The following is a 16,045-nucleotide window of genomic DNA, read 5'->3' as shown; positions in this document are numbered from 1 at the left end:
AACACCCCCATCTCTGCACCTTTGCTTTGGCACAGAGGGAGGTAAGAATATTTGCTGAGGTTGATTCGTGGCTGCATGCAGCGATGCAGTTTGGTCCCACTTCACCCAGCCATGCCAGCAGAGCTTGGCCTGCTGCCCCCATACTTCATCCAGCCCTAGGGATGGATGCAATGCTGGGATCTACCTCCTTTCTGTGCACTGCACACACCTTATCCCAGCTTCCCACCTTCCACACTGCTGCTCCAGCTCACAGCACTCAGAGCAAGCGTCACTTGCCCAAACCATCACAGAGCAAAAATATCAATTCTACCCCCCAAAATGCAGCCCAGAGGAGCTGGAGCAGAGTCTCATTGAATGCAGCAAGCTGTGTTTATCTTCTGGTTCAGCACTACCTCTCACAGAAAGAGGAAATGGTTTGGAGACAGTTTTTTTTTTTTTCTCTCTCTATTTTTTTTTCCTCCCCCCTCCCAGATGAGCAAAGCGTAAACTAAATGCTGACACAAAGGAAAGAAGTTTTGCAGCAAGAGAAAGTTCAGCCATGGCTGAGCAGTTCCCACGAAAGCTGTCCTGCAAAGACAGATTGGGCCATACCCTGGCTCTGGGCAGCCTGGTCTGGTGCTTGGCAACCCTGCACATAGCAGGGGGGATTGAAACCAGATGATCGTTGTGGTCCTTTTCAACCCAGGCCATTCTATGATTCCGTGCTACAGAGCAATTTGCACAAAGCAAAAGCAACCCCAGAGCCAGGTTGCAACAACCAGCAACGTTTCCCTTGCAAGAGCACTGGGTGATCCTGCAAGCAGGAGGCTGAGATTTTGTAGGATGCTCCTTATATCTCTGGGAACACAGCTAACAGAGAGATTTCTTCACCAGGACTGGTGTGGCCTTCCCAAATATCATGCAAGAAATAATACTCCACCTGAAGAGATCACCTTGTTATCTTCCCTCAGCTTTGGAACCGAGTCATTCCTGCTCACTAGGAAGCTTTACAGAAAGCCTGCTGGCAGGCTCAGAGCATTTTCAAGAGATGCTTCACAAGTAATACCCTTAGGACAGTGCTGCCCTAATAGCTCCAGCAACAGGAAAAAGGAATAACCAAGCAGTCCATTCCTTTACCAAACACAACCCCCAGGACAAGTCACCTACAAAGCACACAACCACAAAGGCAGCAGCCAATGCTGTAACAAAAGCACCCTGCACCTAATTAGCTTCATTAACAGCAGCTGAGTTGAAAGGGGCCACCACCAGCTGCTGGGGAGGTGTTTATATGAAGGTGAGACTCACTTAATTAGTGGAAATAAGGGTGAGGAACTTGCTGTATGGGTAAAAACAGTTCTGCTGCAAGCACTAAGAGCAATTCTTGAATAGTAATGTCAATACAAAAATACAGCTGTAGCTCTGAGCCCTGTACCCAGATTGCAGATGGAAAGCAAAGCACCAGATTCGTGCCTGCAGCAGCGATGCTGTATTTTTGGGTGCCCACAGGGCTGAAGGTAGCGCTGAGCACAGCCACTGGGTGGCAATCTCCATCCAACGCTGACACCCCTGGGACTGCCACATCCCCTCCCTTCACCCTACATGCAAATGTGCTAACATCTGGTAGCCAGGCACCTCATACAGATAGAGCCCAGCTATGCAAATAAGGAACAGGGCCCAGCTGAGCTGTCATCTACTTACAGCTCTTGGGTTTTAATTATTATTATTATATTAATTTTTTCCCAATGCTCGTCTGCTGGTTGCTGGGCTCTATTGCTGAGGCAATGTCCCCACCCTAGCAGGGCAAAACAGCCCTTTGAGATGGGGTGCCATGCTTTGTGCGAGGTCGGTGTTACCCATAAATCTCCTGCTTTTCTCCCACTCAGTATTTCCCATTTGCACCCTGCACGGGATCAGGGCTCACAGCATCCTGGGGGTCCCCAGGCAGGAGCAATCGGAGCTCCAGATGCAGCCCCTCTCCTCTGTGTTCACAGTGGGGACATCACTACAGCTCTACCCATGGGATATTATGAGGACAAGCCTACATCCACAATGCCCAGAGGACACAGGCTGTGCTTCCAGCAGCTAATGCCCCGCACAGTGCAGAGCAGCACAGCTCAGACCCAAGGACCCGATGACTCAAATCTGTGTAGCAAAACCAGCAGCAAACCACTGCATAAACTTTTGGCTGTGTTGGTCCTACCCATGCTCCTGCTGCAGCTTTCAGAGCTGCTTCATCACCCTGAACCACACAGATAACAACCCTCCCAGTGCCACCATCATCCTTATCTTGCAAAAAAGCCTCCTTCCAGGCTTTGGCTATCCAAAACCCCAAAGCCAAGCATTGCATATAACCCACAACGGTGGAGAATGGCACCAGGAACAAGTTCTCTGCCCCAAAATGAGCACAGCAACCTCTTCCTCCTCTCCCAAACCACTGCCCAGGAGCAGGAGGGAGGTGATGGGGTACACTGCTCCAATACCAATGAGTAAGATGCTTTGGTTCCCCTCTGGTTTTGTGGGGACAAGCAGTGATGCTGCGATAGGTCTCAGTGCTCGTCGCTGCGGTCGCTGCTGAAGAAACAGCTGTGGTAGCACCAACAAGAGGAATTGCAGCAGGTGGTGAAGTGATGCAAGGCACTGCTGTCCTGGGAGAGAAATGGCACCCATGGGGTGGGATCAGAGCGAGTGGCCTGATGGAAAGGTGGGTGATGGTAAAAGGTCTCTGGAGCTTGTCTGCAAAGTGCTGCCCCAGAAAGAGGGAGAATGCTGACGTGGAGGAGCAACAGGGGAGAAGATTTGCACTAAGTACCAAAGAGGCTTCAATGAGCCTCAACAACTCATTCAATGAGCCTCAACAACCAGCACTGAGAACGTTTTCCCTTGCAAAGGGGATTCCTGCAGGCAGGAGGCTGAGAAGAGTTTCTGTAGGAAAAAGACTATTCTCAAAGCCTTGAGAATGCAGCGAATAGAAGAATTTCTTCTTAACCAGGGCTTGCTCAGCGCCTGCTAGGACTGGCACCAGAGCTGCTGCAAATGGAGGGCAAACAGGAAGAAGTTGGTGACGACTGGGAGCAGCTTCTGGCTTCAGGGCCAGTGTTACCCACACCACCAGCTTGTTCTCACTGGGTGAAGGTGAGGAGAGGAGAATTTTTCTCTGGGTGCGGCTTTCCCAGCAGGGTGAAGCTGATCACAAACACTCTGATTCAGCCTTGAGATTTCTCAGGGTAATCATTAAACAGGAAAATGCCTTTATGGAGCTTAAAAATACTTTGCTTGCTGCCAACATCTGCTCCCAACTCAAGGCTGACAAGGTTTCCAGGAAACTCTCTCAGCTTCTTTATCATTTTTATTAAAGGTTGTAAGTCAGTGCTGGTGGCACATTTTAGGCAAATGAGTCACGAGAGTGAAGTCCTATTTTAGCCGCAGAAGTGATCTAATGAGGGCAGCCACAACGCAGCTGGGTGGGAGGGGTGTCCAAGCACAAAGGCACTTTGTTCTGCCAGGTTTTGGATATAGGATATGCAACCACAAGAAGGAGGTTCTTGAGTTCTCCCAGCAGAAGGCTGTCAGGTTGGCAGGAGGCAGTTGTGGGTTCCTGGCCAACGTGGCCACCGAATCACTCCCATTCACCTCCAAGATAGCATCAACCAACGGTGGCCACAGAGATGTTGGATGGGACACACAGAAGCGAGGGCTCGGTTTCATGCAGGTGGAACCAAGAACAGTAGGAGGCACAGACACAAAAAGTCCTGCCTTGGTTTCAATGGTGAACCACACGGTTTGGTCGCATTGTTTTCATTCTTGACTCGGGATGGGAGGGGAGAGGAAAATGACTCCGACCTGGTTATTTCCCCTGAAACCATCATGAGAAGGTGCTCAGCCAATCGGGGCTGTCGCCCAACATTCCATCCTTCCCTTTTATGGTCAAAATCTGGCCTCTCCAAAAAAAATAAAATAAATAAAATAAAAATAAAAAAATCAGAGTCGAACATGGACCGCACGGAGATACAATGGGTGCGTTGTGGGGCAGGCTGTCCCATGCCATGCTCTGTTGGCACACCAAAGGGCCAGGAAAGGGGAAAAAGCTCACCAGGCAGGAGGTGAGGTCTCCTGTGGTGTCAAAACCTCTTGGCTCAAAAATGGAGTGCCAAAAGCCTTGAGATACAGCGTTGACGGTGGAGGAACTGTTGGGCATCTTGAGTACCTATGGTGGGGATAACCAATTAATTGGGGTTCAAGAAAGCACCACAACTGCTGATGGGAATGGTCGTGGGAGCAATTCCAAGGTTGAACATGGCTCACACTCCCCGTTGTATTTGTTGACACAAGTTGATCCCTGCTGTGAGGGGCAGGGTCACCTGCAAATTCACACTGTGGGCTGACACTGGGATCCGAGCACCCAGATCGAGACGTAGATGTCCACATTCAATGCAGAGGAGTTGGAAGGGACCTATAAAGGTCATCTAGTCCAACTGGAACAATTCTGATTCTGTGACACAGAGCATCACTAGATGCCAACCCAAACCCTTCCAGAATTGAAGATGTCTGGATGTGGTTTTTCCAGATACAACCACACAGCCCATACCAATCTTTGTTCGGCAGTGAGAGAACTGTCCTACCCTGCCCTCAAGAAGAGGTAGATGAAACAGATAACTAACGAGCCATGAAGGAAACCACTTTCCTACTCTGACCCTGAGCATCCTTTCTGGCTTTCGTTCTGACCTGAGGCAGGATCTGCAATTGCCTGTCCTTTTCAAGCGAGATGAACTCAAGGAAGCTTTGGTTCCTGATCAGTGCGGTCCCATCAGATCCCCAAACTCTGCACCTGTCCCCAACCAGTGCATACATCCCAATCCACCCATCAGTACTTATCATGCACCTTCACAAATAGCAGAAAAATTCACAGATGTGTTCTCACTGTATTTAAATTCCAGACTTGGAAAGAACGTGGAGCAAATTACTGGGGGAGGGGAAAAGGGTGGCTTGAAGCAATCTGCCTCAGGGTAAAGTTGGGCTCCCACCTCACCCAGTCCCAAATCTTAGCCTAAGGCAGCCCTGTAAAATGAATAATCTCCCTGGGAACTTGTCTATTCCCAGCACACCTATGTATTTCCTCATACTGATTGTGTTTAAGATGCCAATGAGACATGATCACAATGAAGTGTTTGGTTAGAAGGCAGAGCCCTTACCAAGTGAGAAATAGAGGTGCCGCTGCCGAAAGAGGGTTGAACGATGTCACGTTGGGCCCTGGTTGAGTCTTCATCACACAAACCTACTGGAACTGAGACAGGAGATTCGGTATTGGTGAGCAGAGGAGAGGTCTGTGGGTTTCCCTTTGCCCACCATCCCTGGTAGGGTGATGCAGCCACCAAAATAACAGATTTCATTTCTCTCGCGTTCTTTCTGATGGCCCCCTGGTGTAAAATTAGCAGCAGGGAGGTTTCAGAAATGAATTCTCAAATGCGCTCTGGTTGCAAGAAGAAAAAAATTACTACCATGGGGAAAATCTCCCAGGCTGAAACTGCACAAATGAACAGAAAAATGCTCTGCTGAGACAGAGGTGTCGTGGGGAAGCATGGGGGACATACAATATTCTTGACCCAGACTTCCACGCTTACCTGTGAGAGCTGAGAGCAAAGCGCTTGGGCCACTTCTACTTTCAAAGAGCTGCTGATCCAGTCACTAATGGGAAGGAATAAAGCACAGGTATTAAGAAGATGGATTAAGAGCTGTTTCCGTGGCTCGAGGAGCAATTCAAGGAGAGGAATCAGTGGGAAAGCAATCCCCCAGGGCAGCACTTCGCATGGCACGCTCAGTGCCACATGGCCCTCCAGCTGGAGCTACCAGCCCACATGCACAACAGGAATATGTCATGCTGACCCATCAGTGGCAACAAAAGGCTGAAAAAGAACCTTTCCCAGTGGGTGTTTAAATCAGCTCTGTAGCACATCCGAAAGGATGACCTTAGCTGAAAGGATTCCAGGAAATCCACTGTCAGGAGGCAACTCGTCAATGTTTAACTGCAGGTTGGTTGTGCTGCTCTCAGTGCACAGGGGAGGACGTGTTCCCACCTGGTAATTAATCAGGGTTAATTAAGAGCAGCACATCTAGCTGATGGGTGCTTAGGGCTGCTCCTTGCCCCAGGTGGGGATGGCCCCATGCAATCAGCCATACTCAAGAGGCAAAGCAATGACAGCTCGCTGCATGTGCTTTCTCACCACTTTATCCAGAGCTGCTTGCTATTTGCTTATTCTTCCCCCATGAATCTCCAGCTCCCAGAGTCCTGTTGTTACATCAGAATCATTCTTCCTTTTTCTGCAAAACAAGAACTTCACAGGCTCTCAAATGGAGAGACAAAGCCGAGCAGGCGATGGGTGTTTGTGCAAAGGCTGCGCCTTTCAGCATGAGCTCCATGTGTCCTCTGGGCTCTGACCTGTGTCATTCTGGGACACGATGATTTAGGAAAATTACTGACCTTGGCCGAAGCAGGATGACGTGGTGGCCAGAGAGATAAAGCAATTAGGAGGACGAATCCTGCTTTTTTCATCCTGCCAAGATTCTTAAACCGCCTGACCTCTGCAAGGTCAGAGCCTGAAAATGAAAATAAAAGCAAAGACAAAGGTCATTTGTTAGAGGAAAAAAAAAATGTGCTGGCCTTTCACAACCCCCCTCCCAGTAGCTGTATGAATGTCTTCTTGTGCTTGTGGGCAAATCCCACGTCCCCAGGAGACCTCCAGCAGCTGGGATGGGCCAGACCAACTCATGGGGAGCAGGAGGGTCATGGCAGCAGCACGGGGGGGGTACAGATGGGTATCCCCATCCCTGCACTGCCTGGAAATGAGATTACCTCCCCAGTCCATCGCTCTGTGTAAGCTCTCCAGGTGAACAAGCAATTGCTAAGGGGAAACGAACATGACAGAGGGCTTTCACTTTCCATTTCAGCCCTGGGACATCTCCCAGCATCAGGAGGTGACACGTGAAGGAGAGCAGCCTGAACACCGAGGACCTTCCCATTCAGCACTGCATAGGAGATGTCCACCTCCAAGCAGTAATTTCAGGTCAGAAGCAGCATCTCTGCCTGCTTCTTCCCCATTGCTATTGGTTTTAAATCAGAATTCCTGGAAACTCTGCTCCTGGTTCCTTCCCGTGACCCTCCCCCCTCAGGGGTTTGAGCAGGAGTCCTCAGATTTTGCCATCAATTTTTTCCCCTCGCTATTCCATTCTCTCCAATCAGCAAAACATTTTACTCTCCAGAGTGAAGTCAAGCTAAAATCCTTAAATTGCAGGCTGCTGCATGGTCCCTATTGGAGCTGCTGACCTGGAGGCTCAGTGGCCAAGGGTACAGCTCTGTGCTTGAGGAAGGATGCCCCAAGCTGAGGGTGAGCTCTGAGCACCACATCCCTGCTGCCAATGGATTGAACAATCTGCATGCCAAGCAGCAGGGCAACAGCACTTCTCCATTTCCAAAGCTCAGTGCTGTGCTCCTTTCAGGCTGTCACTTTCCTTCTGCACTACCTGGGGCTGGGGAGGGATTTCTTTACAAAAGAAGAGCATGCACAGCAGGAGCAACCTGCTGCGAGCAATTGGCCATCCAGCAAGGTGCTGACAACCTGCTTGGATTGCCAGCAGATTGAATTAAGTGGCTCCACTCCCGCTTTGAGCTGCATGAGTCTCTCTTACAGGAAGCAGATTTCCTTGCAATTTCCTCGCAGTTTCCTCCTCTGCTGCTTTCTAATGGGATTTGAGGTGCAGTTTGCTCACTCTCCCTTTCCGTGCCAGCATCCCCCCGCACGCAGCCCATGCAGAGCAGAGCCGTTTGCTCTCTTGCAAAGGCACATCGGTGCGGTTGTGTTTCCTTTTCTGGCAGAGAAAGCAAGCAGTGAGCTGATGCCAAGAGCGCAGCCACTGTATTGCACAACGCCAGGACAACGCCAGCTCCAACCGTCAGGGGCTGCGTGGTGGCAGCGGCGGCAGAGGAGGGTGTGCAGTTGGTGCCTTTGCGGCCCCCGGGGTCTTTTTATACTTTTAGAGAAGTTGGGCTCATCCTAAGTTCCTCTCCCACAGATTGTTCCTGTTGTTGTCGCTGCTCCGACCCCGCAGATCATGTGGCTTGGCATGACCTGGTGCCTCACTGCACTCCTGCTAGGCCTGGGCTGGGGGGGGACGGTGAGGACGGCAACTCCTCTGCACCTACAGCTTTCCACCTCTCAGTCCATCTTCCTTTCAGTCCATCCCCTTAGGGAGCTCCTTTGACTTCTGACATGCAGAGAGCTCTCTGTCCCCCTGGGCAATGGCATGCACATTTGCAGCCCCAACGTGTGCAGCCATCTCCTTCCCCAAGCAAGCATAGATGGATGGCATGGTAGAGTCGCCGCAGCTTTTTTCTGCCTGACCCAAAGGTATTTGTCTATCTGAGCCCAGCCTGTCTCCCCTTTGAGTCATTTGTGCATGGAATCAGCTTTGCTCCAAGGGACCATCTCATTATCCCAAGTGCATTGGAAGGCTGTGGCTCCATAAGGAGAGCTGTGGAGAGCTCCATAAGGACAGCTCAGGCTGTGTCTGGGGGATAAAGGAGGATAGAGCGATGGGCAGGGACCCACAGTGCCATCCTCCAGGGCAGGGAAGGCACCCACTCCACTCTCCCCCATGTTTTCCCCCTGTACCATCCAGTGCACACGTCTGTTTTTTGCAGCAGTCTTCGTTGCTTCCAATGGTGGCAGAGCAGCAATGAGTTTGAGGAAGTGGTTTGCACAGCCCTCAGACTTTCTCTGAGGTGCAGAGCACCCCAAGGCCAGGCTCCTGCTGCAGGTGTGCAGGGCTCTGCCTCCAGTGGGATAACGGAGAGGGTCTCCATCCTCTCTGTTTTCATAGAGACATGGAGTGGTTGAAGTTGGAAAAGGCCACTGAGATCATCTGGTCCAACCGTCACCACATCATCTTCCACCTTTTGCTACTGCAAAAGTGGCTTCTCTATCCATCTCCACATTCCTGGGATGCCTATGAGAGAGCAAACCACTGCCTCATTGAGCTCCATTGGCTGCAACCAGTGCCCACACAAGGAGCAGGCAGACAGGTCCACACTAAATGCTATTTATGCAATGCTCCATCACCCAGCACCATGGAAAATCCCACCTGCAGCCCAGTGCTCTCTTTCCCCAAACCTTGCAGCACGTGGCTCTCCATGACTCAGATCAGAGCAGAGCTCAGCCAACCTCTGCTTTCAGTCAACAGCTCTAATTAATGCTGCAGAGCCTTTTACTGGCTGGGGATCATGAATATTTCCATTGCTGCTCTCCAGCTGTTAATTCAAGCGAGGTCCTTTTCACAGTGATCCTCACGGATGTCTTCCAGCAGGGTTTGTCCCTCCTAATTTCAGGGATGGCATTTTCTTTTTGCAAGCGATGTGGTAATATTTTGCACAAGCAGAAAAATACCCTTTTTTCTTCAGTAGCAACTGCTAAAACTCATTGGCCATAAAGAAATCCATGCACTGAACAAGCTTCTTGTATTTTAGCTGCACGAATTTGCAGCTCTGTGGCTGAGCTTCATCTCTTCTCAGGGGGCATTTGGTGCCAGCAGAGGCTGATGCATACTGCCTAAAAGAGCACAGATGATTTAGCAAGCACATCATCGCCTGGAGGGGTTCTTGTTGCACAATGGATGCCATGCTACTGCAGCAGTGTCAGTCCCATGGCATGCACACAGGCCACAGAGGTTTGCACAGTGTCAAACTCACACTTCTGAGCAATCTGTGCAACGCTCCATCTCCAGCTTCCATGGATCTGATAGAGCCAACGCTGCGTGAAAGCGCTCAGCAGAACCAGACCAGCTCTGCAGCTCTTGGTGCTGAGTAACCCAGCTTTCGTGTGTGGGTCCTGGCCAGGAAATGATTCGGAAAATGAAAATCAAGTCACACCTCCCCAGCAAAACTACAGCAGCAGGGCTGATAATTTTGGGTGAGAGCTGCAGCGGAGCAGAACGGCGCGGGCTGTCCCCCACCCTCATCAGCTCATGCTCTCACCCCTCGCTGCTTCCTGCCTTCCCCCAACCCTTCTGGGATGGGTTTTGCATGTTTTTCCCCGATGGGGTAGGATGAGAGGGGACAACGTCGCCCCCAGTATCACCCCAAGCATTGCCCCCAGCTCTGTCCATGCCCATCAGTGATGCAGGGCTGCAAAATGCACCTTTATTTCCTAGCAATCCCCTTTATCACGATACAGAGCTTTGTTTCCCCTATGGATGCAGCTGGTTGCGTGCAAGGAGCCATATAAACCCTTTCTCAGGAAAGTGGCTCTCAGGGGGATTTTGCAGAGCCAAGCAGCTCCGCTCTGCAGAAGGGTGAAATGGGGAAACCCTCCTGCTGCGCTCGGCTGGAAGCTTTTTCGTTTCTGCACTACCTTGTGGCTTTCTGGGAACTCATGGGAGCCCTCCTGCACTGAGCGTTTTCATTAAGGAACAAGAATCCTGTTTTCTTCCAGTCTTCCTCATCACCAAACCCAACGGGGACAAGGGAACTTATCACCCAGGAGGTGCCAAAAGCCATTTTGCTACATACGCCGCCTCCTTCTGTGCCACGCAATGGATGCAAACAGTAGGAGCAGTCCCTGTGCCCTTTTGGAAGGGACCAAACCTGCTCCTGCTCAGCTCCATCGATCCCAGAACAGACCTCTTGTGTCACAAGGAGCCCCCAACCCCTCTTTCAGTCCCTGCAAGGCGCTCCGTCGCGTTTCATAATTGCCTTTTTGCAGAGGTTCTTATTGAGTAATGCCTATTTTGTTGAAAAATTACACCGCAAACAGCCAGTGGGGAAGGATATAAATAATTGCTAATAAATGTCAAAGTAGATTAGCAAATGAGAAAAGCCAAGAAAGAACTTTGCTTTCTTTCTTTTTTTTTTTTTTTTTTTTTTGCCTTTTTGTCTTGGAAAATAACGGTGGGGTTACTGCAGAGATTGTATGTAATGAATACCTTGCAGGGGAGTTAGTGCTTGGTCATTTCCTTAGCTGGCTTAATGTTGTCTGCCTCCTCCGTGGGCTACAGCAAGCCTGGAAAATAGCCTTTTCTTCTGTAAAATGAGAAAAAGCAGACAGAACGTGGTGGGTTTCTTCTGAGAACATTGAGAGTCATGGGGTAAATGATTCTACCTGCTCCCATGTTGGAAAATTTGGGGTTATGGCATCCCCAGGGCTCCTGTATCAATGATATTTGATGTTGACTTCTTGAAAAGAAGCCTCTAGGCAAAGAAAAACTGGGGAAATCAGAACTGCAAATCTGAAATAAAGATCAGAATAAGCAAGAATGGTAGTAATCATCGTGAACATGACAGTGCTGTTACTTTGTTTGGGATTTTCAGCCCTGCACGGGGTGCCTCTGCATTTCTGAGGTTCAGACATGCCGTGCACCCACAGCCCATCCCCTTCTGGAAGGAGAAGCACAGAACCATTTGGCCAATGCACTCCTGCAGTGATGCCTTTGATTTAAGGACCCATTAAGATCAATGCGAAGCTGCGCTTCCCAGAACTGCAGCAGATTCACAGCTGAGAGCCATAAAAGTAAATGATGGAGCAGCAGAGAGGGGAAGAAGGGACACAGCCACCCCTAAATCTCTCCTGGAGCTGCCCGCACTGCATCCCATGCGTCGCTCTGCTTCCCATGGTGACCTCAAGCCTCAGAGCTCAGAAATTCGCCCGACACGAGCTGCTTCAGCACAAATCCCTGGCACTTTTCCCTTTCCATTGCCCCCTCTTTTACTCAGTAGAAAGCCATGTTTCCTCGCTCTCGCCTTGAAGAAATAAAAACCTCAAGAGCATAGAGGATGCAGAAACAAACAGCGAGCCCTTCGCTTATTCCTCGTGGCTCCCCTGACTACTGCCAGCTCAACTTGTGGTTGAGATTACAGCCATAAATCACAAGCTGCGCTGTGAAATAACAGCTCTGATTTCACCCGGTGTGAGGAAGGAGAAGCAGCAGGGCTTGTGCAAGGAAGGGCACAGCGACCCGTGGGCTCAACCCAGGCTCAGAGGGGAGCCAACCTTCAAGCATATCACCACCAAATGGCTGAACTTGCACGTGACTGCCAACTGGAGCATCCTCTGGGCAGGATGGTTGGCATGGGTGTTGTCAGCTGCGTGGAATCATAGGGAGTTTCATCACCCCGAGAGAAATTTGTGAGTACGGCACAGATTTAAGAACTCTGGTCCTCAATAAGGCAGCCCCTTGTGCTGACCGTGAGCCCCAGATAGCAAACATCAGTGGTTCACAGAGGTAGGATGATCATAAAATCGTAGAATATCTTGAGGATTCCCCACTCTGCATGAGCTCCCCAGAAATAACACCGGTGATGGAAGGAGGCAGGGGTAATGCCCTGTTAAACCCATGTGTGAGCCTCACACAGCAAACCCTAGATGATCTTTGAGATGTGGCAGATGATCTTTCAGGACCCTTCCAACCCAAGCCACGCTATGAACCTGTGAAATCCGTGCATGAGCCTCACATAGCAAACACTGGTGGAGCAAGGAGGTAGTGGTAAAGCACCACTAAATCACAGAATCATTCAGGCTGGAGACCTTTATGATCACCAAGCCCAACCTCGACCCATCCCACCATGACCACTGACCGTGTCCCTCAGTGTCGCATCTCCACGATTCCCAAACACCTCCAGGGGCAGCGACTCCACCACCTCCCTGGGCTGTTCCAATGCCTGACCACTCTGCTGGAGAAGCAGTATTTCTTAATATCCAACCTGTGCTACATGCATGAGTCCCACATAGCAAACACCATCGGTGCAGGGATGTAGGGAAGATGCCCCAATGAATTCGCACACCTCATGCTCCTCTATTCCTCCTGCATGAGCAGCGCTCAGCTCTTAGCCACACTCAGCTCACGCAGACCAAGTTTCATCCCACATTGGGTGATCTTCTGAAACTGGCCCTATTTTTAGCCCACCCCTCAGTCCCAGCTGCAGGACCCTCGGTAGCCACATGGTATTTTTAGCCTTGTCCATCTGGGTGAAGGCGCTGTGGTTTGAGCATCTGCAGTGAGGTGGCCAGGCAGCGGGAGCGAAACGGCTCCAGGGCTTTTTGGCAGTGGCCATTGTGGGGGGAAATGTGGAAGTGGCTCCTCGATCCTGCACTTGGGGAGGGTTAAATAAAGAAAAGAGCCGGTGCGGCCGGTGGGTGCCCTTGGGTGCAGCTGAGGCCAAGTGCATCAGCAAGACATGAGCGTGTAGGGCAGCAATGGAGGAGCCTCATACCCAAATCCATCCACGTAAGCCCTAAGGGCATCACCCCTGTGTCCCATCCTGCAGCACCTCCCAGGTTCCATTACAAAGACCTCAGCATTGCCCTCTGCATCACCCCAGTGCTCACCCCTCTTTGCTTTCCTGGGGGGTCATGCAGAAGGGGCCAGGGGGCGCACGGCCCCAAAGAGCCAATGGCCCCCATGCTTCCCCTTTCTCAGAACAGAGCACGACGTTTCTCCAAAAACAAGAGCGACAACAACAGAAAAATAGCTTTTACTATTTCTTTTTTTGCTCCCTTTTAGGTGAGTTTTGCTCCTTTTCGGGTGGGATTTGGGAAGTTGCCGCAGGTTTGGTAGCTTTCGACTTCGCGTTTTCACTTTTTGAAAGTCTGTTGCGGTGACTAATATCTGTCCGCCCGTATCACACTACCTTGCTCTGGAAATACCCACCAGTACATGGAAAATATAATTCAAAAAACATTTCCAAAGGGGTCTCTCGCTTTCCTTCACGTCTCACAGAGCCCCCAGGGAACTGACACCAATGGGGACCTCGGTGACTTTGGAACCGAGTGGTGATGTCCCCAAGCGTTCACTTGCTACAGTAGCCCTGGTCTGGAGATGCCACTTTCCCATCCCACAGCCCTCCATGGCCACACAGCACCAGGCAGATGCTGTCTGTTTGTGCCCAGCATCACCTTCACACCAATGTGACCTTATGAGGCTCTTGTTGGGATCTCCACTTCCAAACTCTTCTGAGCCTTGGTGTCTGCACCACTGCAGTGCCTCGTTGTTGGGCTGTCCTAATGGATGGCATCCCATAATGTTCTAACAGCTGGACCAGGCTCTGAGCAACCTAATCCAGCTGCAGATGTCCCTGTTCGTTGCAGGGAGTCGGACTAGGTGGCCTTCAAAGGTTCCTTCCAACACAAATGTTTCTGTGATTGTATGATTCTTTGGCATCCCATAATGTCCCATGGGGCATCCAAGCCAAACTCTTCACCCAGAGCCATCCAGCCATTGCGGTACCACCTTGTAGGACTGTGCTGGTGCTAATAGATGCCATCCCATAATGTCCCACGGGATGTCCACGCTCGGCCCAACCCCACAGCAACACCAGTTTTCAGACGGACGCTCTTCCCCTTGCCCTGTGCACTTCCTAGTAAAATAAGAATGTGTGTGTCTGCCTTCAAAGCAAAAGGCTCAGGATTTATAAATAAAAGAAATAAATAAGGGTTTTTCTTGTTTTTTTTTTTTTTTTTCTGTTCCAAATTAGCCCCGGGCAGACAATGTGTACATGCAGCAAAAGACTCGGTTTCCTGTCTGTTTGTCAAGGCTCCTAACAAGCTTCCTCTGTATAACAAACCCAGCCAGGGGGCGGAAAGGGTAAGGACGGAGCTGAAATGTGTGCAGTGATTGCACAACCACCCTGTCTATTAGGGGCTTTCACTGGGGGGCTTGGGGGCAGTGCAACATCCCCCCTGTGGCCACCCATGGGGATGGATGCTCGCAGTGCCAGGCGAGTTGCTGGCATAGGGCTGAGCCTTCCTCCCCTCCCAAAATAGTTCTTCAGATCCACGGATGAGTCATTTGATTTCTTGGCCAAAAATATCTTCCTGCTTGGTGCTTGGGTTTTAAAAGGATGGGAATGAGTGGTGGGGCAGTGCTGCTGCATGGGACTGCTGGTGGTAACCAGAGCAGTGTTGGAGGGATGCTGGGATGATCCATGCAGGAGTGTGGGAAGCACGGGCAGCGCTGAGAGTGATGACGCAGCGTTGTTCTTGTGGTATTTCAGGCTCAGCCAGAAGTGGGAAGTGTCAAAAATCTCATGAGATGTGGCCTGGCCTTGTGAGATTTCCAGCTGTATTGCAAAGCCCTGAGGTCTGGATTCATCTCTGACCCAGTTTTCTCGCTCTTTATTGCTTATCCCCATGGATATTGCTGCTCATAGTTCCTGCTGGGGCACTCAACTGTTATCATCTCTGAGGGTACCCCAGGGTGAGCTGCTGCCAGTGGTGCCACAGAACCCCACAGGTGGGGATCCACGCAGACTCCATGCAGAGAGCCTGTAGGGACAACACGTGCAGGGCTGATGCACATGGGGCCAGAGGATGCTCTTGACTTCCTGCACTGAGAGCTTGCAGGTGCTTCCTCACATATCTGCACCTGCCTCATGAACTCGTGGCTACACTGGGAGCTGCTGAAAATCAAAAATGCTAAATCGCTACAAGCAATAGCAAAAAGAGTGACCCCTCCAAAGGTGAGGGGGAATCACGTGCCCAACCCTGATGCTAGACACCTGAGAATCCACTCAGCCCTCTCTGCGTGATGTAAACGGAGCCGGGGACCAAATTCAGCACACTGAGTTTCACCCTGTCACTGCTGCTGCGAGAAACTTACAGTAATGCCAGAAGGGAAAGCATGGAAGGAAATTCTGATTGAAGCAGGGGCACCCCCAGCATGGCTCACAGCAGCCCCTGCAGTATTCAGGAGGGATTTGAAGCGAGATCTCACGCACGGCATCGCAGAGCCATCCGGCTGTGTCGTGGTGTTTGCTTTCCCCCATCTCAGAGCTGCATCTCGGGCAGTCAAACACAGCTCCAAATAGCTGAGGTCCTGATAAGAGCCGTGCAGTGTGCTCACTCCTGGCACAGGTTGAAATCCGGCTCAACCCCGAGGCTTGGTTTGCCATCAAGGCGGTGAGTGTTGATGGATGAGGGGATGCAAGTTGGCTGGATGCAGAATTCCAGGTTGGAAATGATAGAGCAAACCTTCATTGGGCTGGTCGTTGAGTCAGCACGTGTCCCCTTCCCTACACCAGCCAACGATG

At 50.8% G+C, this 16,045-nt stretch overlaps 1 long non-coding RNA gene across 3 annotated transcripts; it reads right to left on the bottom strand.

Moving 5' to 3' along the window:
* Positions 1–2,036: 2,036 nt before the first annotated feature.
* On the bottom strand, positions 2,037–6,613 carry LOC128082528 (uncharacterized). 3 transcript variants are annotated; one of them, XR_008207709.1, is made up of 6 exons: positions 6,198–6,613; positions 5,892–6,050; positions 5,598–5,661; positions 5,169–5,260; positions 4,070–4,183; positions 2,037–3,917 (listed from the first exon to the last, which is right to left on the bottom strand). It is a non-coding gene; the product is annotated as an uncharacterized LOC128082528 (long non-coding RNA). The 3 variants fall into 3 exon arrangements; XR_008207710.1 differs by lacking the exon at positions 5,892–6,050 and having other exon boundaries at positions 6,198–6,603; XR_008207708.1 differs by lacking the exons at positions 5,892–6,050; positions 6,198–6,613 and having other exon boundaries at positions 5,598–5,885.
* Between the last annotated feature and the right edge of the window lie 9,432 nt (positions 6,614–16,045).

This window comes from Tympanuchus pallidicinctus, unplaced genomic scaffold, assembly GCF_026119805.1.
Source record: "Tympanuchus pallidicinctus isolate F22 unplaced genomic scaffold, pur_lepc_1.0 scaffold22, whole genome shotgun sequence".
Taxonomy (NCBI): domain Eukaryota; kingdom Metazoa; phylum Chordata; class Aves; order Galliformes; family Phasianidae; genus Tympanuchus; species Tympanuchus pallidicinctus.
Note: the sequence above shows the minus strand (reverse complement) of the source record. Positions and strands in the feature narration are given on the sequence as shown.